The following is a 27,387-nucleotide window of genomic DNA, read 5'->3' as shown; positions in this document are numbered from 1 at the left end:
TCACCCTACCCTCAATTTCTCTCTCTGCATCATTCTTGCTTTTTTTTTTAAACACACAGCACTCCACAGAAGCCAACATCTTTTGAAAAAAATAAAACAAGTATCATGCCAACAGAAAAACAAGTAGTCCAAAAGTAAAATGAGCGATAATGAATATGGTCAATAATTCTTAAGAAATATTTCTTATAATTTTATTAATTTTTTGCATCTCTGATCTACTTTTATCCTATAGAACACCGAGGATCCATACTATTCCTTTAGCAATTCAGTGTCAGTGGAAATCAAGGTCCCCTGAGGTCAAGTGATTGGCCAGTTCACCCAGGAAGTAGTAATTCCTGTGGTTGGGAAGAAAGAAGACTGTCCACGTTAAGAAGCAGAAGAAACCTCTGGTGGGAAAAAAGGCTACAGCTACCTAGAAACCAGCCACTGAGAAGCCTGCAGAAAAGAAACCCACTACAGAAGAAAAGAAGCCTGCTGCATAAACTCAGATTTTTTTATTCCATAAATGTTGAATCACTTTGGACAGACCTGATCAAAGGCAGTGAGAAACATGAAGAAAAAAAGAAAAGATAATAGTAATTAGTAGCACATCTAGTTTGAGAAGAGTTTTCTTGACTTCGTTTCCATATTCTTTCTATGGAACAAATAAGTGGTTGATATTGGAATGCTAATTCTCTCAATTGTGCTAGCTTCATGGCTTGTCCTTTATTTATTCTTGTTTTAATTTCTTTTCCTTTGCCTCTGTCCTAATACAGAAATGTAAGCAGTCAAAAGGGGTTTTCTTGCTTTGGTCTCAAAGTTGAAGACATCGTCCTCAATCTAATGGGCTGAACTGTACCTTGTTAAATGCCAAGGGGACGTAGAAATAGGGAGTGACTGAAAATGAAGACCCAGAGGCTAAGAAAACAGGACAAATGCAAATAATACCACAGATTTTTTTTTTTTTAAGCAATGAAGTAGGACAAGCAAAACAAACTCAAATCTTGAAATGAACAGTGTAGCTTTTAGGGTAAGGGGAGATGAGATTTTTTTTTTTTTAAATAGGGAGTTTTTTTGTTTGTTTTTTGTGGGGTTTTTTTTTGGGGGGGGGTTGGGGTTTTTTGGTTTTTTGTAAATTAGAAGGATGGGCTGTGTAAAGGGATGGTTTGGATGCGCTATGGCCGACGGTTGAAAGTTTCAGTGTGTTCTTAATGTGAAGTCCTCATTGCTGAGGTCTCAGGCTACAAATGTACTTGTTTGTAAAGGAGGTATTTGGGATTTTGTAAGGCACATGACTGCTTGTAAAGGGCATAGCATAGTAAAAGCAGAAGTTCGAATTAGATGATTAGGAAGCTTAACTCCAGCTTTACCACTGATCAGCCACGTGCTCTCAGAAAACTGAGGTTCAAATTTTCAACTAGTGAAAAGATGAAGAGTTGTTGTAATATTTACATGAAATAAAGAGCTCTAAATATTTACTGAATATTCTTTTCTTGTTCCCTCTAGATCCAACCTTACTTCTCTACCTTGCACTTGATCGATACTTTGTTGACACTATTGAATTAGTCTCCCTTCTGCTATATTATGGATTCAGACAATGAAAGTTATCCACAGGAGAAAGGGAAGTGAGAGAAGAAATTGTTGTAGGTATTTCTTTCCCCAGGTCCCTTTCTATGAGGTTAGTGGGGACTATCTTTCTATACCAAAAGAGGACCCTGGTATCCCAGCAGATGCCTCTCTCCTACCCCACAGTTTCTACTTCTGCTGGGTCCTGATAAATCCTCCTACCCCTAACTCATTCAGCTTAGGGTAATAGTGATTTTCCAGCTATGATTATCTCCAGAGTGCCTCATCATTACTTGTTGACTTCATCAAACCAGCTCACACCTTTGTAATTAGTCCCTTTATTAACTTTCTTCAAATGCCCCCCTTTTGGGGGGAGGGAGGTTCAGAGGAAGAGGAATAGAATCTCAAACAGGCTCTATGCCCAGCACAGAGATCGACGTAGGGCTCAATCTTACAACCCCAAGATCATGACCTGAGCCGAAATCAAGAGTTGGACCCTTAACCGACTGAGCCACCCAGGTGCCCCAAACATCCCTTTTGATATGCCATCTGTTCTCCAACTGCGTTGCTGATGGAATTATTATCATTATCATTATCATAATTACTGAAGAGTAGTCTCTCTGAATGCCATGCCAACTACTCCTATGAAGGAGATTCATAGTAACTGCCTTGAGATTGTGAGAGCTTTCAAGTGACACATGGAAATGCAGAACCATCAATCTTGTGATTAATCATCTAAAGAGTCAGACATCATAAAAGGCCTAAAAAATGTTCATATCTATTGAAAAATGAACCAATTTACTAATTATGCACATATATTTGATTGGATATTGTTGAAAATTGCACAAACATATCTATCCAATTCTCTAATTTTAAATGTAAAAATAAGATAAAAATAGGCTTTATCTTTTCCGTTATGAGAATCTCAACAAATATATATGTCAACCAGAGTGGGTAGGATGGGGATTGGTGGGCAAGAGGCCTGTCTTCAGCTCTGGGGAGGCAGGCCAGAGTGATTACAGCTGTGAACAAAGTCGTCCTGCCCTGATCCACACCTCTGACTCCAATGGCAGACTCACTATGGGGGCTGTTTTCATACTTCCTGGGATAAATAGCAGCAAACAAAATCTATTCCATTGCATGACAAAAATAGAAGATATTAAGACTTTGGCTTAACGAATTAAAAAATTTTGGCAAAAGGTACAAAATAGAATAGGATCAAAAGATGTTTTTAATTTAGAATGCTACAAACCACATCAGTTAAATAGCCTAACTTTTAAAAACTACAAACCAGCTAACATTTTTCAGTCACCTTTCTGAAGCAGTTTAATACATATCAGAGAATATCAGCTGATTCACCTTTGTAAAGTCAGAGCAAAATAAATTAGGATGAGAGATTCTCCTCCTAGTAAATGTTGAGAAGATGAGCATTCATTTTCCTGATGTTTCCTATCAGTGAGATTTCCTATAACCCACAGTTTCAGGCAATTCACTCCTTCTACCTCATTTGGTTGACCCAGGCATTGGGATTGATTGCTACAGGTTTAATATAGCTACAACTAATGGGTTGTAGATTGTTTTATAATCAAGCCTTGCTTGAAATGTCTATTAAAGTTTGCCCCAGGAATCAGAATGTAAAAGTACCTGGGACAAATGACTTTCTCCAAGTCAGGTGTAAAAACAGTTGCTAACAAGATATCATAGTAGTTGCTTATTCCAGAACTTACTAAAGTTAATAAAAAACAAACCAAAAATTAAAAATATTTACTAATGTTTTAAGTGATAAGATTTGGGGACATCTCTAGAGGCAAAATGTATTGTTTCACAGGCCATTGGTGACATAATGAGTAACATAAAATCCTGAAGGTGTGTCGTTGCTTTTCACTTAGAATGATGTCAGTGGTTTTGCCATGAATGCACACAGACATCACAGGTATCAGTCTCATCATTTTTAACTTCCTTCAAGTATGGGCCTTTTTAAATCATTTGAACTTTGGTTTTTCAAGAATGAGCATCTTATGGATTTAAATACCAAGGGTGAGGACAATAAATTGAACCCAATTATCTAGGTTTTACCATAGAGATAGAGCTTGGTCTCTGATGATATTTTTAAATAATTATTTCTTTGTTGTGCCAACTATAATTTGTTTCTTATAACTTGCACTGACATATTTACTTCAAAATATCTAAAAATGATTATCTCAGGACATAAGTTTAGTATATCTTAATGCATAGTAAAAGCAGTTATATAAATGAAGTCTTTGTACTTTTTAAACACGAATAAAAGTGAAGGGAATACCTAAAATTCTCAAACTGTTTACCAGGAAGAATTAGGTAGGGATGAGAAATGTAATTTTGAGAAGATTTTACTAATAGAGCCTCATACATGTGGTTGTTGCTGAGGGTGACTATGTACTGATTTAACCTAGTTAACATATGACTAATTATAATTCACTCAATCTTACCAATTGAAAATTGTGACAAATTCTCATCTCTGTGCACAGAGTCTGAAACCTACCTGTTAAGTTTAACTCAGGAGATTTCATTATTATAGTTAACATAACCAAATATTTTGAAACATACTTATTTAAAAATACCATACATTCAAGTATATCTCTTTAGATTTTTATATATCTGAGAGTATTTGAAAAAAAATACATGGTGAATAGATTAAACTCTTAAACTTAAGATTGAAATGTTAAACCAAATTGTTCATGGTTTAACATCTTACATCCAAATATTTCTTCTCAATGTATCTGGTGCTTCGGCTAGTGCATTAAAAATCTAGTTTGCATAAATATTCAAGAGATGTGAGAATGAGCATTTCTTTACTTCAGTAGGTTTCGTACTTCCTCTTAAAGAAGGATTATCTCTTTGATTAAACTCAAACTAAAAATCAATGCAAAGAAAGAATTAAAAACTCCCAAGCTTTCCGAACACTTTGAATATGGGTAAATGTGTGAAGCAGGAAGGGGAGGTAGAAGGATACTTAACATTAATTGTAAACAAAGATGCAGCCTTATTCTTGTGATTGTGCAAAATCATAATTTTTTTTTCAGTATGGGATATTTAAAAGAACAAGATCATAAGAGTTTCAATATAACAACTAGTCGTTTTCCTTCAATCACGTTTTCTACTTAGTTGTACTTCTGCTTGCCCACGTGATTTTGTTTGTTCATTTCAACATGAAAAAACCATTGCATCTTGTAAAACATATATTTCCAGTTGTCTTTTACTCATGTGTTATTTTGGCCTTGGTGGGTTGAAGGTTTTACTTGATTAGATTTGCTTTTTGATAACTTGCCATCTGTGAATATTCAAAGTCAATGTGCAAATAAAACTATGGTAGTGTGTTTGTTGTTGCCAATTATTTGTAGTCCCTCCACGTGCCTTAGTGCCTTTTTTGGGGGGGGGGAAATTGGGACAACAGAGAACATAAGGGAAAAATATAGTATGAATAATACATAGTTATCAAATGTCTTTGTACATCAAAATTTGCTTAGTTTAAATAATATAAAATTATATTACCAAATTATATTTGACATATTTAAGTATAAGAACATATGGTAAAAAATGAGCATCAGGTTTTTAATAAATGTTTTGAATTGCCTGAGGGTGCTCTGATCTTCATAACTAGCATGGTGATTTTTTAATAAGTGTTCTTAAGTTCATGTGATTGATTTCCTAACTTTCCTTGTGTATGTATAAATCTTACATTCCTTTCTAGGAGAATAGAAAGCCCTGGCACATCAAAGAATAGGAATCAGACCTGTTGCACCACCCTTTCAAGCACTTAAAGCTGCAAACAGGCACCACTAAATCTACATGGAATGAGGAAATGTTTCAGGTCACTGCACTCCCTCACTGATCAGCCACCTCCTGTGCCTTTAAAGCCTTTTTGGCCAGGCAGAAACCAGAGCTGACTTCCAGATATTATTGGATATATATTCCTTTTTCAACTTCAGACTTAATGAATTAGAAAAATGCCAACCCCCCTGAGAGGGAGACCCCCAAATGATGGTGGAACTCTTTTTGAGCCTTTTTGCAACCCATCGGGTTGGCTTGGGCGGATGTACAGTCTTTATTGAATATGTTAACCATGATATGATGAAAGATGGCTAGTATTGGCCAAAGCAAATGAGGAAGCCCAGTCCCATGAGGACCCATCCCAGACCCCAGACCCAGCACCTGCCATTCCATTGGTTGAGCCCAAATGGGACCCAAACTGAGGGGGTTTGCCTTGACTTGAGCATTATCGACTGTGCATCTTGGTAGATTTAAGTAAAGGGTTCCCAAGCAGTGCAGTTTGAATAAGATTCAAGAATTGAGACAAGATGCAACTGAAAATCCAGCCCAATTAGAAAGGATTTACCGAGCTTATTGGAAATATACAGATACAGACCCAGAGGCCCCAGAAAATGTCCACATGGTAAATATGACATTCATAGGGCAGAGCGTGCCTGATAAAAGAAGAAAGCTCCAAAAGAGGTGGTAGGAGTGAAACCATAGTAGCTAGTTGATACGGCCCATGAAGTATTTATTGCACATGAAGGAAAAGGGGCTCAACAGGCTGTAACTTTTGTGGAAACTGTGGAAGGTAGGGATGGGAAAAAGAAAAGTAACTGAGCTCTAGGAAGTAAGAAAGGAGCTATTGGTGAAAACCAGTGCCACTACTGCAAAAAGGGAGGGAACTGGGAAGGGGACTGCCCTAATACGAAAGGAAAACAGAAGCAGGAAGGAACGACAAGGCGTAAAGAAACGATGATGGAAGGAGAGGAGGATGGCAAGTGAAGAAGCTCCTCACCATCTTGCTGATCCGGTGACCATTTCCCCTCAGAGCCCCAGCTACAAATGCCAGGGGGAACCAGTTGATGGACTTCTTAGTGGACACAGGGGCCACATACAGCATCTTGAATACTAAACTGACTCAAAATGCCCAGAAGACAGTCTCTGTAGTTGGGGGTCTCAAGTCGAACACAACAATGACCTTTCCTGCAGCCACTTTGATTTGGTGATTTTTCTTTGAGTCATAGTTTTCCTTCTATGCCAGAATGCCCTATGCTACTGCTTGAACAAGACTTGATTTATATAATAAACACTCAGATAACTTTCTCTCCAAAGAAGCAGCACCTACAAATACAGGTCGTGCAACTAAGATGCTTCAGTTACAAGCTGTTCTTACTCAGGTTAAGACACTGGAAGCAGAGCCATTCCCTCCTGAAATCAATAAAAAAAAGTGAGTAAAGTAGTTTGGGCAGTGGAGTGCCAGGGAGGGCAAAACATGTGACACCTACATGAATAGACCTGAAAGAAGAGGTTGTCATCCCTAGCAAAAGGCAGTATCCTTTAAAGAAGGAAGCCCTAGGGGTGCCTGGGTGGCTCAGTCACTAAGCGTCTGCCTTTGGCTCAGGGCGTGATCCCGGAGTCCTGGGATCGAGCCCTGCATCGGGCTCCCTGCTCTGCTGGGAGCCTGCCTCTTCCTCTCCCACTCTCCCTGCTTGTGTTCCCTCTCTTGCTGTCTCTCTGTCAAATAAATAAATTAAATCTTAAAAAAAAAAAAAAAGGAAGGAAGCCCTAGAAGGTATACAGCCAACCTTGCAGAAGTTCTTGAAATATGGCTTAATTTGACCTTGTTGCTGGCCATATAATACTACCATTCTGCCAATAACAAAACAAAAACAAAAATACTCATGAGTACCATTTTATACAAGATTTGTGGGCCATTAATGAAATTGTGTAAGACATATACCTGACTGTGCCCAGTCCATACATACTGCTGACTGTAATCATAAGATGATTATGAATGGTTCACTGTGCTAGATCTAACAGCAGCACTGAATCTGACGACTTTGCTGCCTTTTTCTGCATTCCCACAGAGGAGCAGACCCAATTGTTGTTTGCCTTTGAACGGTAGGACCCAGAAACCGGAACCACCTTCCAAAACTATCGGATGGTGTTACCACAAGGATTTAAAAATTCCCCCATGATTTTGGGTGAACTCTTGGCAAAGGATTTGAGAATGATAAAATTAACTGATGGGGTTTCATTACAATATGCAGATGAGTTTTTCATTGCTAGCCCCACTTACGAATTTTGTCTAAATAATACTATTCTGGTTTTAAGTCATTTGGCAGACTCTGGGTATAAAATATCACCTCATAAGGCCCAAGTTTGTCAATAAGAGATTGTTTATCTTGGATTTTGGCTATGTTAAGGACAATGTATCCTCATTGATAGAAAACAGTTACATCTCTAAAACCCCCCAGAAATCAATGACAACTCTGAGTTTTAGAGAAAGGCTAGTTTCTGTCAGATCTGGATTCCAAATTATAGTTTGATATTCAACCCTTTATATGAAGGCTTAAGAGAATTGGGTTCATAGCCTTTGAATTAAACTTCAGAATATTAATTGGCATTTGAGACAATAAAGGAAAAAGTAGCAACTTCCCCAGTTCTAGGATTATCAAACCCTAGAAAGCCCTTTAAGCTATACATACATGAAAGGCAAGGTCATGGATTGGGGATCCTTCTACAAATGTGTGAGGATACTCTGCAACTGGTGGCCTATTTCTCTAAGCAATTAGAACCCACAGCCAAAGGATAGCTCCCCTGTTTAATGGCTGTTGCAGTGGCCTGTGACATACTATTAAAAGCAGAAAAGTTAAGACTTGGGCAAGAGATAATGGTGTATGTGCCTCATCAAGTATTAACCCTTTTAGAACAGAAAGGGGGTTATTGGCTAATGGCAGGAAGAATGGGCTGATGCCGAGCTATGTTGTTAGACAATCCACCTGCGGCTTTACAGACAACAGCAGCACTGAATCTGACGACTCTGCTGCCTGATAACTTGAATGCACCTCAAGTGAGCATGAATATGTTAAGATAATTGATGCAGTATATTCTAACCAGCCCAACCTCCTCAATCAACCACTGCCTGAACCAGATTATGGGTTATTTACGGATGATGGTAGCTTCATTGAGAATGGCCAGTGGCAATCCAGATTTGTGGTGGTCACATTGGTTCAGGCAATAAAAGCACATGCTCTTCCTCCAGGCATCTCCTCACAAAAGGCAGAAATGATTGTTCTAACACAAGCCCTTCCCTCAGTTATCATAAGGGGGAAAGGTAAAGATATATACAGTCTCAAAATATGCTTCTCTGATAACTCATGCACATGGGGCAATTTGGAAAGACAACAAGATTAAACATTTGCAAGAAATCCTGCAATTACTAGAAGCTATCTGTCTGCTGAAGTAGCAATTAGGCATTGCCCAGGGCACCAGAAGGGGAATTCTCAAACAGAGGTAACTGGTTGGCAAATGAAACAGCCAGGAAAGTTGCCAAAAACTCACATTTCATAGCACCCCCGATTCCTCAAGTGGATCTCTCTGCCTTTAAACCCCAGTACAGGCAATGAGATGAAGAGTGAGTACAAGAAAATGGGGCTTTACTCCAGCAGATCCCCCTGCTTCATTAAAGGCGAATTCTCACGGGATGATACTATTACCTGAATAGGTAGTATTACCTATTACCTGAATAGTGTATCTAGTCTTAAAGCATCTGCATGAAGGATCACACTCCCAGAGGAATGCTTTATTGGATTTTATTAGGCCTCATTTGAAGGCGCCCTATGACCAGAAAATGGCCCATACAGTCACCCAGAGATGCCCTATATGTGCAAAGGGAATATTCCAAACAATGAGAGATGCCCACAGGCCAAGGGATACAATATAAATTGGAATGTCTTATTGAGGATTGGCAGATAGACTTTATCCAAATGCCTGGGACTACTGGGAGTTTTAAGTATTTACTAGTATTTGTAGACATCTTTTGGGGATGGGTTGAAGCATTTCCCACCCAAACAGAAAAAGCTTCAGATATTTTAAGATTCTTGCTAAAGGAAATTATTCCTAGGTTTGGTTTAGCCAACAGTATTCAGAGTGATAATGGATCTTTTTTCTGTGGGATGTGGTACAGAAAGTAAGTGCTGCTTTACAGATCAACTGGAAATTATATGCTTCATGGAGACTTCAATCAACAGGAAAATGGAAGAACATGAATCATACATTGAAAAACACTTTGGTCAAAATCTGTCAAGAAACTAACCTGAAACGGGATAAGGTGGGCTAAAATGAAGCCCTTTTCAGGTTATATATGCAAGACCCTTGCAGGCCTTACAAGACCCTTTTAGGCCTTGGCACTTTTAGACTTAGAAGACGAAAATAGGATTAAACAGTATGTACAACATTTGAATCAAATATTAACTGTTTTGCACAAGTTTGCCCTCTCCAGGTCTATGTATCCTTCAGATGAATCACTACAACCTTTAAGCCTGGAGACAGAGTACTAATAAGGCATAGAAAAATCAAGGACCTGATCAAGAGATGGCTAAGAAATGGGTGGGGTGTTATGATGTCTTACTAACCTCTCATACCTCTCTAAAACTTGTAGGCATGAAGTATGGATACACTACACCAGAGTGAAGAGGGCTCCACCTACCGATGACAGAGAGGCCACTGAATCCACACCCCCACCCCTCCAAATACACACACTGGGAAAGCTATCCTATTCAGGATTTAAAATACCTTTTTAGGAAAGGAAATCCATGACAACTATGTTCATTTTGTGGTCCATATTAACCATGTCTTCTCCCTAGGTTGGAAAGACAATGCACTGGTACAGGTAATTCAGAATTTGGCTACAGTTACATTGGCTGCTGATGGCTGGATGGATCGTCCAAAAGCCCAAGAGGTGCATGGTCCACCCCGTTTAGAACACCTCAGAAATTCCCAAAGGCAATTGGTTTCTAATCAGTAAGGGTCAAACAACAGTGCATATGATTCAATAGCTAGATTGTCTCAAAATGATCATGAGACACCCTGATGTATCACAGTTCCTCCAATTACTGTACTAAAGGAAGTTATCTTCAAAGGAGAGAAACAGACATGTATTCCCCAATTAGATATCACATGAAACCACCTCCTGAAAGGGAGCAACTCCCTGTGTGTAAACAGCAGTCTCTTTCCTTCCAGCTACGGACAATATCCATAGCCAGGTTCAGATGGGCAGAGAGATTGGATAGAATGAGCTGCCCTGTTGGGGAACTGATTCTCATGAAGACCTGAAGAGGACTCCACCTTTTGTCTTTGTGCTTAAGCTGTGTTTATCTTTATTTGCAAATTAGTCGGGGCCACAGACTTATTAAAAAATCTTTTACCCAAAAACAGTGTTTTCTGATCATCCTGCTGATCTCCTTCTCCCTCCGTCCTGCTAACAAAACCAAACATTGGGCTAGCTCCCTAAAATTACTTCCCAGACTGACCTGTGATCTCCCAGGCAATATCCCTGATGGGGATGAATATTTCTTTGGTTATATACTGTTGCTGTGGTGGGGGACCTGCTGCCCACCAACATGTGCTTCTCAGTTTTTCTCAAACTCTAACCATGGGGGTTAATGAAACTGCCAAATATTTGGCTAACTTACAAAAATCATTAAATTCCCTTGCTAAAGTCATCCTGGATAACCGTATGGCCTGAGACTATATCCTAGCGAACAAGGGGGAGTTTGTGTTGTTGTTAATTTGTCTTGCTGCACGTATATCAATGCCTCGGTCAGAGGTGGAAACCTGTATCGATAAAATCAGACAGTAAGCCACATGGTTGCAGCAAATCCTTGATTGCCACACCCCCCTGTTCCAGGGAGGATGGGTTTGGTTCACAAACCTCTTTTCCCAGATACCCTCAGGACCTAGGTCCACATTACAAGGCATTCTAAAATTAGGACACCCTCATGCCAGTGGTACTATGTGTATACATGGAATTAAACTCATTACAATGTGTGTAAGAAAGCTGCAAGCAAGCCACATTGGCTGTGCACAAAGAAATGCTTCAAACCCACGTTAACATAGTCCATCCCAAGGTTCTGACTATGCCTTCTATCAGCACAAAGAAGCTGTAGAAGATGGACCTTCATCCTTAATAGATATGGAATGGTAAAATTGACAGTAGGGGATTAAGTCCCTCTTGATCTTCATAACTAGTATGGTGATCTTTAATAAGTGCTCTTAAGTTCATGTGATTGACTTCCTAAACTTCCTTGTGTATCTATAAATCTTACATTCCTTTCTAGGAGGACAATAGAAAGCCCTCACACATCACAGTACAGGAATTAGATCTCTCCACAACCCTTTCAAGCACCAGAAGCTATGAATAGGCATCACTAAATCTACACAGAATCTGGAAATGTTTCAGGCCACTGCACCCCTCACTGATCGGCAACTCCCTGTCCCTTTAAAATCCTCTTGACTAGGCAGAACCGCAGAGTTGGCTTTTGGACAGAAATTGCCCAGCCTTCTGAATAAAGCTCATATTCCTTTCTGATCAACAGTCGTCTCTTGAATATTGGCCTTTTGAGTGACAGGCAGCTGAACTTGGGATCTGGTAACATGCCCTTCTGATAGTTGGAGAGCACAGAGTTAAAAGTTATCAGCAAAAATCCTCTCCTATCTTCTCAATCGTTACATCTCCCATTTCTTTTATTTCTTATTTGGGAAGCCTTGAATTCTGGAAGACTAAGAAGTCTTCCTTGTTACCATTTGAATTTTGACACAAATAAGTCTGTTCCAAAGAACATCAAAATAGATAAGTTTATCAGATATTCACATTCATGTCCTTTTAAAATAATGTTTTATGTAATATTTTGTAGGATTTGTAGATGGACTGTCCATGAATAGTCCTTCTTGAAATAGTTTTATACTTTAAATAGTATAACATTTTTTAATGCTTTATATATTTAAATAGTCATACTCATATGTAGAAATGTTGGATGATTAAAAGAATTTAGAAAAGGAACATTTTTTTTATTATCCACTGTACTTAAAGGTTAAAAGTGCTGAAAACAATTTTATTAGTTGTCTCTAATTAGAGTTTAAGGTAAACAATAAAGAAAACTTAAATATAATGAATTCCCCATAATACATCCTATGCAACAATACAAAATTGTATCTAGTTTGCTGCTCAAGATTAAACATTAAAGAAAAGAAAAATAAGCATATATCAACATACATTGGCAAATGCATTTATCTTCTGTTGATTAGAGCAAATATGGGCTTTTCAGACAACGTGGTTCTACTGAGTTGAATTTACTTCTTGGTGTTAAATTCTGTATAATAAAAAGCAAAGGAATCTCAATTTAAAGCCGAATTCTTCTATGCAGCACATTTTGTATCTACCTGAGTTTCAGCTTATGTGCCTAATGAATGAGTTACAATGTTCAAGCACCTATTAATAATGAGAGGATGAAGTTAGACAAGATGGGGCTGCCTGATCTTTGCAGGTCTCCCAGAATCATGATGCACTGCCTTTTAAGCATGCATCCACACACATCGCGGTGTGTGGAAGGATGGCTTAGGTTTCAAAACATCCCTCAATGATGAAGAAGAGGTTATTCGTTGTGTCATGACCTCCCAAGAAGCTCTTCTATAAATAAGGATGACACATACCATGTAAGACTCTTCCCTTTGGAGAAACAAGGATCAGACATACGCCTGTTGTGTGTTTCATAGAAATGATGAAGTTATTATACTGTGGCCTATTTGGCCAGTTTTGAATTAGAAGCATTAGAAGAAATTCCATATGTTGGAAATTGAGTGAGTAAACTCGTGTTGAATAATGAGGATGATAAATTAAAGAATATATGTGTGATTTATCACTCCTTCCTAGAGAACACCTTTAGCAATAGCAAACGTAAATTAAGATGACACTACCAAACGGATTAGTGAAGAATAGCATGCAGAAGTCCAGAGAGATTAACAATGAGGACAGGAGGCATTTTAAAAATCACAGAAGATACTCAAGTGCCTACTTGTCTTGGAAAGAACCAGTATTTATCTAGTCCCTTTCATCCAAGAATCTCACTACATTTAAATGTATTTCAAATTGATTTTCACATGCTAAAGCATCCATATTGTAATTTAAACCCGAGAGATCAAAATAAAAATCAAAGTGCCCTATCTTTATTAAAAACTACAAAACAGAAAGAAAACTACTAATGAATCCCTCTCGGTAAATTATTCACAAACAGACACAATTCAGGGAAGATGAGCGGAAAACACTGTGCTTCACTGATACTGTGTGGCAGGATAATTTATTAGAAAATTCATTTGTGTTTTACTTTCTCTGCTAAGGAAAAATCAGAAAGAATGAGAGTTCACTGTGTTTTGTGCTCTACATTTTTGCATCAGTTCTGACTAGGCTCTTGTATTTCTTTGCCTCAGGGGCTTTTCAGGGCCTAAAGCAGAAGGTACTTGAAAATAACCTCTCTTTCTGGTTTTTGTGAAAGTCCAAACCAGGGGTCATAAATTCAGACACCAACAGAGCCAGGCAGCCACCTCCATGAACAAAGCAGACTGGGTTTAATTTTTTCCACATAGGCTCCATTTGGTTCAATATTTATCTATGCAGGAATAGTTTTTACTTTCACTAAGGAATGTATTTCTTCCATTTTCTAAACACACATTTTGAATTTTGGTCCATTTTTCTTCTCTTCTTTTGATAGTGTCAATGAAAAATTGCTCCAGAGTTAAAAGGCAAGGAAAACTTTATTTAAGATTGTAACTATAGGGGTCAAGACTGTTGCCACAGGAAAAAGAAATTGGTCAACTTTGCTGAAACATAAGGATGCAGGATTTTTAAGTGCTGGGACAAGCTCATGAAAAGAATAGGGGACCATTGGGAAAGGCTGGTCTATGGGGTTCAGCCACCTGTGTGTTGTCAGCTATTTAAGTGAGGCTCCTGCCATCCCAGAGAGATTGGGATGTAGGGGCACTAATCCCTTTGATGGTTACATTTCAAAGGGATGGCCCCAGATCCTTAAGAAAGACTTTCCTGGTTATAAAAATGGGCAAGAACTTGAGATGATTTACGTCTCAAAGAGGCAGAGAAGGAATTCACAATTGCAAGTTTTCAAAATAAGCTAAAAAAAAAAAAAGGAGGTCAGAGACCTAGAGCCAGGAAGAAGCCTGCATGAAATTTAGTCAATCTGAAGGGAATGTTAAGGCCTTGGTCAACAGGGACATAGCTGTAGGGAAATACTTCTCTTATACTGGGAAACAGCAGTGCAAATATGCTAAGTGTCAAGGACCATCAGGTTAATGTCCTGGGAGATGCTAGTTGTCCTGAGGAGGAAATCCGAAGGCTGCAAGGCTCATCTGAAGGGGGCAGTAGTGCTCCGCTCCAGCTAGTGTTATCAGGAGGGACTGCGCACCTTGTTTTGCCAGATCTGTCAGTTTTCCAGGAGTGTCCATTTTTATCTAGGCAATTAATTTAAACTTTTTCATCACTTTCAAACACTAGTAATAGATTAACCTGGCCAACAAGCCACCAAACTATCATCTCTGGCCAAATTTCAGAAAGAAATATATTAAGCATCCTAAAAAGAGAAGAAGAAGGGAAAGCTGCCCTTTTTGCCCAGGGCTTGGAGAAAGAAGTGAAAAAAAGACAGTTGAAGAGGCAGATTAAAACTGCCTGAATGGGTAATGGATCATGAAATCAACTTGACTCCAAGCTTCCTTTCCCCTGGAGTTATGGAAGTTTAAGGCTTCGAGTCAAGTAGATTTGATTTAAAGTAAAAAAGAAATTTGATATTTCCTGCACAGTGAAATTTGTGGAGTAAGAATCACACCCAGGTACAATGCATATGTGACTGTTATCGTAGGCTAACTTCACATAATATGTATGTTCAGTAAGGAAAGAGGGATGTGATTCATATGCTACCATCCAGCAAATAATAAATAATAACAATAATATTAATAATATTATCTGTTTTCTATAACTGATGTCATTTTCTTTTTTGACCTCCATTCCTACTTACAAGGTACAGCATGGGAGCTGGAGGACTTCAACTTGTCAAGTCAGTCTTGCTATTTTTCAGACTTTCTCCTTTGCATTCTCAGTCTCTTGAATCCCATAGTCAGAATTTTAAAGTTAAACCTTCAAATCAGGACTATTTCTCTTATTTTAAAAGGGTCCCCTTTTCTCCTCCCTGTTTTCCTTTTTTCAAGCAGCCTCTGGCACAGGAAAACATATATTCTTAGTGAAAAAAAGAGTCTCACCAGTGTCCATTAGAATGTGATTTTTCCGGTACTATATCTTGGGAATCGAACTTATAGGCAATATTGCATCACAAAGACCAATATGTATAGAGCTTAAGAGCACAGGCAGTACATAATATTGGCTGGGTTCAGACCCCAGCTTTGCCACTTACTAGATACATGACACTGGGAAATTATTTAAACTTTCTGCATCTTGATTTTGTCCTGTGCAAAAGAGGGATAATAATAGTACTTGCTCATAGAGTTTTAAGAGGATTCAATTGTTTAATATGATTCAATTATTTAATTTGAGTGCCTGATATCTGTCAAGCTCTAGCTAAATATTACCTACACTACATTCTAGGACTGATGCCAGCTGAGGGCTGGTTGGTGGTGATGTACTGACGTATCTATGGTTCTTGCCATTGCCTCTGGTGAAGACAATACACACACATACACAGTGCCTTCCTTGCCCTAACCATGGCTATTATAGTCAATGTTTTCTTAATTGTACCAGAAGTTCTTAGCTAACTTCTTCTCACCTAGTCACCACAAAAGACATCAGTAGGTTTGGTTAACTCAATCACGATATATGACTCAATGAGTATGACTGATAGGAATTTAGAATTTAGAATCTAATTACTATGAGAGTACTATAAAATTATGTAAACTTCTGTCATTTCAAATCAAACTCTACTTATTGAACATTTATGGTATGCAAGAAAGCAGATTAAGAAGCTAGGGATGGGAACAGGGGTTATTCAGAAATTATAAAAGCATAATTCCCACCTTTTTAGAATTGATTGTCATCCAGAAATGGAGACAAATATATTCATAAGAGTAACACCAGAAACAAGGCAAATGCACCTTAGTTCAGGAAAGTATTATAAATAAATTCTGATACCCACACAGAATAAAAAATCATGACTTTCCAGTGAGAAAATGACTCTAAGCAGTGGTAGAAACATACGGAGTTTAAAACATCTGTAGGGATTCAATTATCAGAGAGGAAGCACAATTAAAATAGGGCAAATATCATTAGGGAAGATGTGATAATTTTTCCTTTTGTAATAATTCTCAATTTGAGACATATTTTGGGTTTGAGACTAGAGACAAAGATTGGATTAGTTACATCAGTGAAAATCAAAAGACATGGTCTTTGCCCCCTGAGCAATGAAGAGTCTTCAAAGGTACATGAGTATGTGAAGACTCACATTTCTGTTTAAGGATAAATACTCCATTGATAAATGTAAGCTAGATCTGAAAAAAGAAAAGTTATAAACATGTGGACTAAATAGAGTTTCACTTGCAAAATTTTCCTAATGGTTTTTTTTTTTTTTTTTGAGAAGGTGGGTGCAGTTGGAATCTATTTCTTTGTGTTGATTTGTAGGAAATTGTTGGAAGAAAAGGGTGCATAAGATATATACATATACATAAGATATATACATATATATATATACACACACAATGCAATAACAGTTGATCTGAGTGACTTAAAAAGGTAAAATGAAGACTAAATGGGAAAAAAAGTCTCTATGATTAGGTAAGGAAATAGAAGAAAAGATAAAACTCAGTACCTATTGTCACAAAAGAAGCAAAACATGAGTGCTGATAGAGAGCGCTAAGTATATGCAACTGGACAGACTTTTAGTAATATGAATTAGAAGAAGCTCAAGGCTAATCTATCAAAACTATTTCTTTGCCAGAAGGTCATGGTGTTCACTTACTTCACATGAAGTTCCATTAGTGATAATGTGTTGAGCCCAGAAAATGTTTATGTATTATTGTAAAGGGGTTTCCCCAAATGTAAATTCAACTCCTCAAGAAGATTTCTTGGAAATTCTTTTCCCTTCTTTTATATTGTAGTGTAGAGGATCGAGTTGATTATATTATATTCCTCAGTTCTGATCAATGCTCATTGTTTTGTCTTTTCCCTTTACTACTGACTGCCCTTCCTTTCCTGTATCCACTGGAAAGTTTTCTCTGTTGTCATAAAATGTTTATTTTTTTATTGGGTGCATATATTTTAATATACATATGTTGATTGTGCCATAAATTTCATTAATTAAGCATTTTCCCCACTAATCGTTAAAGTTTCTAAATTTTTATTTAAATTCCAGTTAACATACAGAGTTATATTAGTTTCAGGTATGCAATATAGTGATTCAACACTTTTGTATATTACCCAAGCCTCATCGTGACAAGTACACTCCTTAATCCCCATCATCTATTTCACCCATCTCCCCCACCACACCTCCTTTCTAGTAACCATCAGTTTGTTCTCTATAATTAAGAGTCTGTTTTTTGATTCGTCTTTTCCCCCTTTGCTCATTTGTTTTGTTCTTTAATTCCACATGAGTGGGATCATACGGTATTTGCTTTCTCTGATTTATTTCACTTAGCATTATACTCTCTACTGCCATTCATGTCACTGCAAATAACAAGATTTCATTCTTTTTTTTTTAAAGGATTTTATTTATTTATTTGTCAGAGAGAGAGAGCACAAGTAGGGGGAGTGCAGAGAGAGAAGCAGGCTTCCCACTGAACAGGGAGCTGGACATGGGACTCGATCCCTTGACCCTGGGATCATGACCTGAGCTGAAGGCAGATGCTTAACCAACTGAGCCACCCAGGCGTCCCAAGATTTCATTCTTTTTTATGGCTGAGTACTATTCCATTGTATTTATATACCACCTATTCTTTATTCATTCATCTACTGATGGACACTGGGTGGGGGTGGGCTATCTTGGCTATTGTAAATAATGCTGCTATAAATGTAGGGGTGCATGTATCCCTTTGAATTAATGTTCTTGTATTCTTTGGATAAATGCCCAGTAGTACAATTGCTGGATTGTAAGGAAGTTCTATTTTTAATTTTTTGAGGAAACTCCATATTGTTTTCCATAGTGTTCACACCAGTTTGCATTCCCACCAACAGTGCAATGGGGTTCCTTTTTCTCCATATCCTCGCCAACACTTGTTGCTTCTTATGTTGTTGATTTTAGCCATTGTGACAAGTGTGAGGTGATATCTCATTGTAGTTTTGATTTGCATTTCCCTGATGGTAAGTGATGATGAACATCTCTTCATGTGTCTTTTGGCCATCTGGATATCTTTTTTGGAGAAATGTCTGTTCATGTCTTCTGCCCATATTTAAATTATATTATGTTTTTTGGATGCTGAGTTTTGTTTAAGTTCTTTATACATTTTGGATACTAACCCTGTATCAGATATATCATTTGCAAATATCTTCTTCGATTCAATAAGTTACCTTTTAGTTTTGTTGATTGTTTCCTTTGCTGTGCAGAAGCTTTTTGTTTTGATGTAGTCCCAACAGTTTATTTTTGCTTTTGTTTCCCTTGCCTCACAGGACAGATCTAGAAAAATGTTGCTCCAACCTAGGATTTTTATGGTTTCAGGTCAATATTTAAGTCTTTAATCCATTTTGAGTTTATTTTTCTGTATGGTCTAAGAAAATGGTCCAGTTACTTTCTTTTGCATGTGGCTGTCCAGTTTTCCCAACACCATTTGTTGAAGAGACTATCCTTTTTCCATTGGATAGTCTTTCCTGCTTTGTTGCAGATTAATTGACCATATAGTTATAAGTTTATTTCTGGGTTTTCTATTCTGTTCTATTGGTGTATGTGCCTATTTTTGTGCCAGTACCATACTGTTTTGATTAGTAGATCTTTGCAATATAGCTTGAAGTCTAGAATTGTGATGCCTCCAGCAATTTGCTTTCCTTTTTCAAAATTGCTTTGGCTATATAGGGTCTTTTGTGATTCCTAAAATTGTTAGGAGTGTTTGTTCTAGTTCTATGAAAAATGTGTTGGTACTTTGATAGGGATTGCATTAAATGGTGTAGATAGCTTTGGGTAGTATGGACATTTTAACAATATTTGTTCTTCCAGCCCATAAGCATGGAATGTCTCCATTTGTTTGTGTCATCTTCAATTTCTTTCCTCAGTGTTTTATAGTTTTCAGAGTACAGGTCTTTCATTTCTTTGGTTAAGTTTATTCCTAGCTATCTTATTTTTGGTGCAATTGTAAGTGGGATTATTTTCTTAATTTCTCTTTCTGCTGCTTCAGTATTGGTGTACAGAAATGCAACGGATTTCTGTCCATTGATTTTGTATCCTGCAATTTTACTGAATTCCTTTATTAGTTCTAGCAAGGTTTTTTTGGTGGAGTCTTTAGGGTTTTCTAAATATATTATGTTATTGCAAATAGTGAAAGTTTTATTTCTTTCTTACCAATTTGGATGCTTTTTCTTTTTTGTTGTCTGATTGCTGTGGCTAGGACTTCCAGTACTATGTTGAATAACAGTGGTGAGAGTGGACATTCTTGTCTTGTTCCTAACTTTAGGGGATGAGCTCTCAGTTTTTCACCATTGAGTATGTTAGCTGTGTGTTTTTCACATATGGCTCTTATTATGTTGAGACGTGTTCTCTTTAAATCTACTTTATTGAGGGTTTTTATCGTGAATGGATGTTGTACTTTGCTAAATGCTTTTTCTGCATCTATTGAAATGATTGCATGGTTCCTATCCTTTCTTTTATTGATGTGATATATTACATTGATTAATTTTTGAATATTGAACCACGCTTGGAACCCAGGAATAAATCCCACTTGACTGTGGTGAATGATTTTTTTTTAATGTATTATTGGATTCAGTTCACTAGTATTCTATTGAGAATTTTTATATGTGTTTGTCAGGGATATTGGCCTCTTTTTTAGTGGTGCCTTTATCCAGTTTAATAACAAGGTAATGTTGGCCTCATAGAATGAATTTGGAAGTTTTCCTTCCTTTTCTGTTTTTTGTTTTTTTGCTTTTTTGGGGGGTGGTGGTGATAGTTTGAGAATAAGTGTTAACTCTAATTTTTTAAAAAGATTTTATTTGAGAGAGTCAGAGAACACAGGGAGAGGGGCATAGAGGGAGGGAGAGAATCTCAAGCAAACTGCGTGCTGAGCTGAGAACCCAGAGCCCGACAAAGGGCTTGATCTCACAACCCTTAGATCTTGACCTGAGCTGAAACCAAGAGTTGGACGCTTAACGAATTGAGCCACCAGGCACCCCTTAACTCTTCTTTGAATGTTTGGTAGAATTCACCTGTGAAGCCATCTTGTCCTGGACTTTTGTTTCATTGCTGGTTATCAGTCTGTTCAAATTTTCTATTTCTTCCTGTTTCAATTTTGGTAGTTTTGATGTTTCTAGGAATTGAGCCATTTCTTCCAGGTTGTCCAATTTGTTAACATATTGTTTTTCATAATATTCTCTGACATTTGCTTGTATTTCTGTGATGTTGTTATTTCTCCGTTCTCATTTGTGATTTCACTTGAGTCCTTTTACTTTTGTTCTTGATAAGTCTGGCTAGAGGTTTATCAATTTTATTAATTTTTCAAAGAACAAGCTTCTGGTTTCATTGATCTGTTCTTTTTTGTTTGTTTGTTTTTCTATATCATTTATTTCTGCCCTAATCTTTATTATTTCCTTCCTTTTGCTGGTTTTAGGTTTTGTTTGTTCTTTTTTTAGCTCCTTTAGGTAGATTAGGTTGTTAATGTGAGATTTTTCTTTCTTCTTGAGTTTACCCTGTATTGCTATAAATTTCCCTCTTAGAACTGCTTTTGCTACATCCTAAAGATTTTAGATCATTGTCTTTTCATTTTCATTTGTTTCCATGTACTTTTTTATTTCTACTTTTATTTCCTGTTGACTTTTCATTGTTTAGTAGCATGTTAGTTATCCTCCAAATATTTATACTCTTTCCAGATTATTTCTTGTGGTTGACTTGTAGTTTCACAGCATATGGTCAGAAAAGATGTATGGCATGGTATGTCTTCAATCCTTTGAATTTGTTGAGACTTGTTTTGTGGCCTATTCTGTAGAATGTTCCATGTGCACTTGAAAAGAATGTGTACTCTACTGTATCAGGTTGGAGTGTTTGGAATGTATAGGTGTTAGAGCCATCTGGTCCAGTGTGTTATTCAAAGCCACTATTTCCTTGCTTATTTTCTGTTTGGGTCATCTGGCCAACAGTGTAAGTTGGGTGTGTTAATGTCCCTACTATTATCGTATTGTTATTAATGAATTTATATTTGTTATTAATTGTTTCATGAATTTTGGTGCTTCCATGTTGGGGGCATAAATATTTATAATTATTATATGAGAAGATAAACAATGTTATATCTTCTTGTTGGATTGTCTCCTTTATTTTTACATAGTGTCTTTCTTTGTCTCTTGTTAAAGTCTTTGTTTTAAAATTTAGTTTTTACAATATAAGTATTGCTACTCTGGCTTTCTTTTGCTATCCATTTGCATGACAGATATCTCTCCATATGTCTGTAGGTCTAAAATGAATCTTTTGTTGGCAGCATATAGATGGGTCCTGTTTTTTTATGCATTCTTTTACCCTTATGTCTTTGGATTGGAGCATTTAGTCCATTTACATTCAAAGTAATTATTGATAGATATGTATTTATTATCTTTTTATTATTTATCTTGTGGTTGTTTCTGAAGATTTTCTTTGATCCTTTCTTGTCTTTCTTTCATGTTTTGCTGATTTTCGTTAGTGATATATTTGGATTTCTTTCTCTATTTTTACATATTTATTAGTGGTCTTTGATACATATGGTTACTGTTAAGTTTGTATATAACCTCTTCTACATAGAGCAGTCTATATTAAGCTGATGGTTGTTTAATTAAAAAAAAATTTTTTTTTGAGTTCTGTTTTACTTAATCTCTACACCAAATGTGGGGCTTGAACTCACCACCCTGAGATCAAGAATCACATGCTGTTTTGACTGAGCCAGCCAGGAACCCCAGTGGTCATTTACATTTGAATCCATTCTTTTCTCCTCTCCACCCCACATTTTAGATATATGTTATTATATATCCTTTTATTTTGTGAGTTCCTTGTCTGATTTTTTTTACGGAAATATTCATTTTAACTACCTTAATGTTTCACATCTTCATACTGTTGCTTTTGGTCTCTCCCTTCCACTCAAAGAGCCCCCTTTAATATTTGTTGGAGGGATGGTTTAGTGGTCATAAAGTCTTTTGGTCTTTGTCTGGTAAAGTCTTTATCTATTCTATTCTGAATGATAGCCTTGTTGGTTAGAGTATTCTTGGCTGCAGATTTTTCCCATTCAGGACTTTGGATATTTCATGCCTTTCTCCTCTGGGTTACAAAGTTTCTCTTAAAAAATCTATTACCCTTGTGGATTTTCCCTAGTAAGCTACTGTCTTCTTTTGTTTTGATTTTAATTTTTTTTTATCACTTTATATTGCAAATGTAATTACAATGTGTCTTGGTGTGGGTCTGTTTTGTTGATTTTAATGTGAGATCTCCTGGATCTAGACATCTATTTCCTTCCACAGATTAGGAAAGTCTTCAGCTATTATTTCTTCAAATAAATTTTCTCCCCCCTTTTCTCTCTCTTCTTCTTCTAGGACTTCTGTAATGCAAATGTTGTTACATTTGATGGAAACACTGAATTCTCTAAGTCTATTCTTATTTTGCATAATTCTTTTTTCTCTCTTTTGTTCAGTTTTATTACTTTCCATTCCTCTGTCTTCTAGGTCACTAATTCTTTCCTCTGCTTCTTCCATTCTGCTGTTCATTCCATCAAGTGTGTTTCTCATTTCATTTATTGAGCCTTTTAACTCTGCTATGTTATTCCTTATCTCTGGTTTAAGGGTCTTACTCATGTCTTCCATTCTTTTCTCAAGTCCAGTGAGTATCCCTATGATCATTGCTTTAAATTCTCACCAGGCATGTTACTTTTATCTGTTTTGCTTAGATCTCTGGCCATGGCCTTGTCCTATTCATTCGTTTGGGATAAATTTCCCTGTTTCCTTATTTTGTCTGCCATTCTGTATGCATTTCTGTTGTTAAGAATGTCAGCTATGTCTTCTGCTCTTAAAAGTAGTGACTTTATGAAGTACAGGTCCTCTAGTGCCCTGCAGTGCAGTGTTACCCGTTCACCAGAACCTGGCACTTCAGGAGAGTATCCTATGTGTTATTGCTTACACCTTGCTGTTGTGTCTGAGTCACTTTTCTTTTCAGTGTAGTCATCTGCACTGACTTTGTCTGATGTGGTCTGTGCTTGCTCTCTGTGGTGTTAGTGGGACCCAGGCAGGCCAGTTCTGATGGGACATGCCCACTGGGAAACTTGGAAGCAGGGTGGCAGTGTTAGCAAAATTTACACTGGGCCACTATTCCAATCCTGGATCCTCTGAAGTACGGTGGCAGCTGGGGATGGCATGGGGGTGGCTGGGGGCAGCACCTGGCAATGGCTGTGCACCCAGCAGCTGGACATAGCATACACAGCTTTAAGAAAACTTGCCCTGAGCCTACGGCTGAGGCTAGCAGGTTTGGAGTGGGTGGATCCTCAGAACTCATGGGCATGGCACACTGCTAGCAGGTTAGGTAGCAAGTGTCTGTGCAGCCCTGCTTCCTACACACGACGCCGTGTGTATCCTGGAGTGTGAGAGAGGAAAATGGCACCTGCCATAAACATTAAACTTTTAAATTCTCACCATGTTTTAATGTGTAGATATATTCCATTGCTTTTGACTTCTACTTAAATTCCATGGAGTGTATTAATTACACTTTATTTATCAATTCCGACAGTGATGGACACCATGATTAACTCTAATTCCCCACACTCACAAGAATGCTGTCATGAATACTCTTGTTTGTTTCCATTAGAAGTCGCTGAGAATCTCCCAGGAATGGCATTGTGGGGTTATAGGCTGTACTTACTCATACAATTATAAACAATGTGATCTCCAGAATGGATACACCAGCCTTCTGTCTCACCAGCAGTGCATGGACATTCCAATATTTCTACATCCTCACCAACACTTGCAATAGCCCAGCTTTCTAATGGATGTAAAATGATATCTCATTGTGTCTTCATCTTTAGTTCTTTAATTATTAAAATTAATAAACAAATTGGAGCACGTCTACAATATGTTTGTTAGCTTTTTGTGTTTCTTCTGTGAAGTGCATATTCCATTTTTCTAATAAGTTTATACCCAGAAGTTGATATACAGAAATCCATTCTTTACTCCACATGTAAGTCCCCTCCATTATTTTCAGGCCTTGCCAAAATAACTTCAGTCTATAATCTGTTATTTCAGCCCTAACGCTTTTTTGCTGAGCACAATGCTTAATTTTGTTTTAATCAAATTTTCAAAATTTTGATTTTTTTTGCATTGATGTTTTTGTTTTTAGAAATTCTTCCCCATTCCAAGGTAACAAAGTCACTACATTATCTCAAATTAATTTAAAAATACACCACTCACATTTTAATTTTTCTAAGTTTTACTTTGAAGCAGCTCTATCTATGCAATCTCATGGAAATCATTTTACATATCCTTTAAAACAGGGTAAAGTAAAGTTAAGAAGAATGGATAAAAATTCATCTTAATGGCTGGATTAAGAAGATGTGGTCCATATATACAATGGAGTATTACTCAGCCAACAGGAAGAACGATTACCCAACATTTGCAGCAACATGGACTGGACTGGAGGAGATTATGCTAAGTGAAATAAGTGAAGCAGAGAAAGACAATTATCATATGGTTTCACTCGTTTATGGAACATAAGAAATAGCAGGAAGATCAGTAGGAGAAGGAAGGGAAGAATGAAGGGGGGTGAACAGAAGGGAGAATGAACCATGAGAGACTATGGACTCTGGGAAACAAACTGAGGGCTTTCGAGGGGAGGGGGGTGGGGTCCTGGGATAGGCCAGTGATGGGTATTATGGAGGGCACATATTGCATGGTGCACTGGGTGTTATACACAAATAATGAATTATGGAACATTACATCAAAAACTAAGGATGTACTGTATGGTGACTAACATAAAAAATTATTATAAAAAATTCATCTTAAAAAAATAAGAATGCATCATTCTCTGATAGAAAAAAATATAAAGAAGGGTATATCCAACAGGGTCAAATCACATAAAAGTTGTTAAATAGTGGTGTTATGGACTGAATTGTGCCCTCCCACCTGCATTTGTATATTGAAACCCTAATGGGACTATATTTGGAGATGGGGCCTTTAAAAAAGCAATTAAGTTAAAGTGAGGCTATTGAGGTAAGCTTAATTCAGTCTGACTGGTGTGCTCTTAAGAAGTGGAGATTAGGGATGTACAGAGAGAAACGGGGATGCCCCTACACAAGGAAATGACCATGGGAGGATAAAATGAGAGGAAGGACATCTACAATCCAAGGAGAAAGGCTTCAGGAGAAACCAAACCTGCTGACACCTTGATCTTAGGCTTCCAGCCTTCTGGACTAAGAAAATAAATTTCCGTTGTTTCAGACACCCAGTCAGTGGTACTTTGTTATGGCAGCCCAAGCAAACTAATCCAAGTGGATTAACATAGAAGTGAAAGTTCAGATTGCATTTCCAGAAAATATTCCTGCAGCTAATTACCATTGGAATTGTAAGACAATTACTCCAGATAAATGATGAAAATAACATCCCTTGAAAAGATTTATAGCTCCTAAGTGCTAGATACTAAATATCTTGTACATCAACAGGTGTTTAACAGATGGGGCTGTGGGTTGTTAGCTCATTTGTAGTACTAACTTCCATGTTCTGTTAACTGCTGTTTATTATTTACCTAGCTATGCTGTTGTTAAGAAGAAATGTGACTATTTGGCTTCTATAATGGAGCAGAAAAACAATGCAGCTGTACGCAAACAAAAGTAGCTATAAGCTTAATTTCCCTTAAATAACAATTTTAAACAACCACTGGTCCACTCTACTCAAATAAATTGTTCATTCTTTAACCAAACATAAATTGAGCAACTTCTATTTCTTAGTTCTTCCGATTCTCTATTTCCCATTTAATAAATTGTTCTTTATTCGAATAACAGTGACTACTGTCCTTATGCAAATAAAAGTGAAGCATATTTCCACTTGTTATCAATGCTCTGACAGCAGAAGCTTAAGTTCAAAATGATGTTTTTTTCTTAAATAGACCTCTTTCAACCTTTAGAAACTCTGTCAGTCTGAGATAGGTTTCTTAATATATTCAATGCTTTGATGATAACTAGTGCCAGGGCTGTATGCAACTGTCAATAAATACACATGGTGAGAAAAAGTATTATGAAATAATTCAAGATAAAATTTATTGGTGAGAACTGGAGCCACTATCATCAGTCAACTGTCTCCTTTCATTTCACCTAGCTATATTGCTTTTAATTTTTTTTTTAACTTACCAAGGAGTATATTGCAGAAGCTAAAGAAATGGTAAGGACTCATTCATTGATTTATGGAATGCACAAGCCTCCTGGCCTTAACTGGATTGAAGTTTACCTGAGTAATTCTTATATACCTAGATGATGACACCTTCTTAAAGTGGTGATAAAACACCAACTCTGTCCAACGTTAAACCAGCCAGGCATGGAGGACAGCCACCTCTCTCATCCTCATTCCTGTTGATAAGATTATATATCACTGGGACAACTGCATGTCTAATTCAAAATATGAAATGCCTCTTTGTTCCCTCACATATAGTGAGTAAAAACATTTTGAAGTTTGCCAGCTCTCTGGGAGTAATCATGACAAGTTGATTCTCACCAGGTGATAACCATTTTACTCAGTCCTATCAGAATATGTGTAAACCAACTGGAAATGCATTCAGATGATTTGACTTTTAGAATCTTACAATCTTATCTTTATTTTCACAGAATAAGGTCAATAGCTGGGAGCAACATATTATGGAAGGG

General features: G+C 37.2%; 1 long non-coding RNA gene across 1 annotated transcript in view; it reads left to right on the top strand.

Moving 5' to 3' along the window:
- Positions 1 to 4,892, top strand: part of LOC148109360 (uncharacterized) — a 530,362-nt gene extending 525,470 nt beyond the window's left edge. The window contains exon 5 of the long non-coding RNA XR_015725941.1: positions 233 to 4,892. This is a non-coding gene — a long non-coding RNA (uncharacterized LOC148109360). The remainder of the gene's footprint in view (positions 1 to 232) is intronic.
- The last annotated feature ends 22,495 nt before the right edge of the window (positions 4,893 to 27,387 follow it).

The sequence above is a fragment of the Ursus americanus genome, chromosome 10, assembly GCF_024610735.1.
Source record: "Ursus americanus isolate L20-20 chromosome 10, mUrsAme1.1.p, whole genome shotgun sequence".
NCBI lineage: Eukaryota > Metazoa > Chordata > Mammalia > Carnivora > Ursidae > Ursus > Ursus americanus.
The sequence above is the reverse complement of the archived record's forward strand: the minus strand, read 5'-3'. Positions and strand labels throughout refer to the sequence as shown.